The sequence below is a fragment of the Triticum urartu genome, chromosome 4, assembly GCF_003073215.2.
Source record: "Triticum urartu cultivar G1812 chromosome 4, Tu2.1, whole genome shotgun sequence".
NCBI lineage: Eukaryota > Viridiplantae > Streptophyta > Magnoliopsida > Poales > Poaceae > Triticum > Triticum urartu.
This window is the reverse complement of record NC_053025.1, coordinates 246,629,021-246,632,634: the sequence shown is the minus strand read 5'-3', so window position 1 is coordinate 246,632,634 and position 3,614 is coordinate 246,629,021.

Genomic DNA, 3,614 nt, shown 5'->3' with positions numbered 1-3,614 from the left:
ATTTTATTTCCCAATGATGTATGGCTATCCTATGATGTTTGAGTAGATCTGTTTTGTCCTATGGGTTATTTGATGATCGTGATTGGTTTGAGTTGCATGTTTTATTATTGGTGCTGTCCTATGGTGCTCTTCGTGTCGCACAAGCGTGAGGGATTCCCGCTGTAGGGTGTTCCAATACGTTTATGATTTGCTTATAGTGGGTTGCGTGAGTGACTGAAACACAAACCCGAGTAACGGGGTTGTTGCGTATGAGATAAAGAGGACTTGATGCTTTAATGCTATGGTTGGGTTTTACCTTAATGATCTTTAGTAGTTGCGGATGCTTGCTAGAGTTCCAATCATAAGTGCATATAATCCAAGTAGAGAAAGTATGTTAGCTTATGCCTCTCCCTCATATAAAATTGCAATAATGATGACCAGTCTAGTTATCGATTGCCTAGGGACAAAAAACTTTCTCGTAACAAAAAGCTCTTTACTAAAACTAACTTAGTTGTGTCCTTATCTAAACAGCCCCTACTTTTTATTTATATGCTCTTTATTATCTTGCAAACCTATGCAAAAACACCTACAAAGTAATTCTAGTTTCATACTTGTTCTAGGTAAAGTGAACGTCAAGCGTGCGTAGAGTTGTATCGGTGGTCGATAGAAATTGAGGGAATATTTGTTCTGCCTTTAGCTCCTCGTTGGGTTCGACACTCTTACTTATCAAAAACTGTTGCGATCCCCTATACTTGTGGGTTATCATTGGCCTTACCTGGAGGCATGACCCTCCTTGGCCCGGAGGAAGAAGAAGTGGCGAAGAAGGGCCACGGACGGCATCACACCGAGGTACGCCTCGCAGTAGTAGGCTAAGATCGACAAGAGAAGGATAGATTTGGGATGAAGATGCAGCGCCTGTAGCCCGTAGTGATCAAGGACCTCGTAAAAGAAGACAGAGAAGGGGGGAACCAGCCCAGCGGCGATGCTGCTCGTGAAGAAGGGGTAGAAGGTGCTTCCCTCGGGCTCAGGCATGTTGGAGCCAGCCCGGAGTCCAGTCTTCCCCTTCTTGTTGCTTTGCCCTGCCGTCAACAAGCTTGTGGTGGCAACGTTCTTCTCCTAAACGTTGGGCGCGTCAAGAGCTGGTTCATACCAAGCCGATGACAAGGCGGGCTTGACCCTCTGGGGCGCCATTGGTCGCCGGTGCAGGAAGGATAGAAGTATATCTGGAGATTTCGGAGGCAGGGTGCAAGAAAGGGGATATGAGAAAGGCGAAAGGAAGCACTGAAGGCAAATGCTGTCCACCCCAACCTTTTGATAGTCGGCAGTTGTCGAGGTAGCGTGGGGAAGCATAGACGCCTGTGTCCAATCAACCGCCACGCGTTGACCAAGGCCGCAGACTATTGGGCCCCGCGGCGCTCCGCTCTTGCCCCCTTGGCTTCGCCTCGAATCCATGCCCAAGCACGCCTTGGGCTCGGGGGCTACTATCGGCATTCTAGGAACGGGGGTCCCTAGACTTGCCTGCCTGGGGCCCATGGTGTGGCTCGTCGAGCGGGCCCATATGGCCCATCTTCACTAGCAACGACTCAAGACCCTCGCGAGGCAGATGACACAAGACGTCCTAAGGAGCGGCCTCACCAGGCTGGCTCACGAGGGGCAGAGAGTTCAAGGCTAGGCGAACCTCGCGAGGTTCTAGTGACATGAGCCATGATGACCAAGGCCAGGCAGGCGCCAGGCGGGCACCAGCGTGCCTTGTTTCCTCTTCGGTGCTAAGGAAGCAGGCGCAGGCGCGGAGTACCGAGGCGTCAAGCAAAGGTTTCCATATCAGTGCAACAAGACCAAGACCAGAAGTATGAAAAGACGGAGGCCACCGTGGAGCCCAAGACGGCATCACCACCAGAGCCTTTTGCAGGCGAAGACTGCTTTTGTCAGGATAGGCTGTACTAGCTGTCCCCTTTCAAATTGGTCGTTGTTGGCTCCCTTCCCGCTCAATATTTGGGGAGAGGACCAGTGCCTCTATAAATAGGTCTAGCCACCACCATAGCTGGGGCGATGGATCGATCGGTCGGACCAAGAGAGACCAGGACAACCACAAGTTCACCTAGCACAAGAACACCTCTCCTGAGGAGGCTGTTCTTCCCCTTGTACCATTCATCCTCAGCCCAAGAGGCAATCCACCACACCACACTGGAGTAGGGTATTACACCACAATGGTGGCCCGAACCAGTATAAATCTTGTGTCCTTTGTGTTGTGAGTTCGTCGAGTTAGCCCGTAAGATCTTAGTAAAGCTAGGACGTGGATCGGTAGAGGGGAGATCTTCGCACGCACCCATGGGTTCGAACCTTGAGGATTTTGCCGGAACCCGTGATCCAATAGCCATCCCGCTTGCCGCGTCCTCTGCCACCACTGGTGGGCGACGTGGCTCACGGCGCGCCTCCTCCCCCTCCTCTGGACGGCATAGGTCCCGAACCAAGGCGCGAGGCAGCCCAGCACGATCCACCACGCAGGATCCCGTCACCCGATAAAGAAAGTTGCCAGGTGGTGCAGCGGCCCCAGCGGGCGGTGCGCGCGCTTCCAGCTCCACCATGTCAAGACAGTGTGCCGCCAGAGGCGGTGGCGTGTGGGCTTCAAGTGTAATGCCCTCGATGTGGCTATATCTCCGACGTGTCGAAGCATGACTTAGAGGCATAACCGCATTGAAAGCAATGTCGCAAGTGAGGTAATCTTCGCAAACAACCCATGTAATACAATAAGGGAAAAGAGATACATAGTTGTCTTACAATCGCCACTTCACACAATTACATGAATAAAGCATTACATCATCCAAATACAATCAAGGTTCGACTACGGAACCAAAATAAAAGAAGAACCCCAAATGCGACACAGATCCCCGATCGTCCCCAACTGGGCTCCACTACTGATCAACTAGAACGAAACAACACAAAGGACAAGATCTTCAACGAGCTCCTCCTGAGCTTGGTTGTGTCATCTGCACAGACACATCGGCACCTGCAAGCTGGTTTTGGAAGTATCTGTGAGCCACGGGGACTCAGCAATCTCGCACCCTCGCGATCAAGACTATTTAAGATTATAGGTAGGGTAAAAGGTATGAGGTGGAGCTGCAGCAAGCGACTAGCATATATGGTGGCTAAACATACGCAAAAGAGAGCGAGAAGAGAAGGCAAAGCACGATCGAGAAATCTATGATCAAGAAGTGATCCTATAGCAACCTACACCAAGCATAACTATAACACCGTGTTCACTTCCCGGACTCCGCCGGAAAGAGACCATCACGGTTACACACACGGTTGATGTATTTTAATTAAGGTCAACTTCAGGTTTTCTACAACCGGACATTAACAAATTCCCATCTGCCCATAACCGCGGGCACGCCTTTCGAAAGTTCAAATCCCTGCAGGGTTGTCCCAACTTAGCCCATCACAAGCTCTCACGGTCAACGAAGGATATTCCTTCTAGCGGGAAGACCCAATCAGACTTGGAATCCCGGTTACAAGACATTTCGACAAGGTAAAACTAAACCAGCAACACCGCCCGAATGTGCCGACAAATCCCGATAGGAGCTGCACATATCTCTTTCTCAGGGCACACTCAGATTGTCTTAGGTACGGGTAGGCCG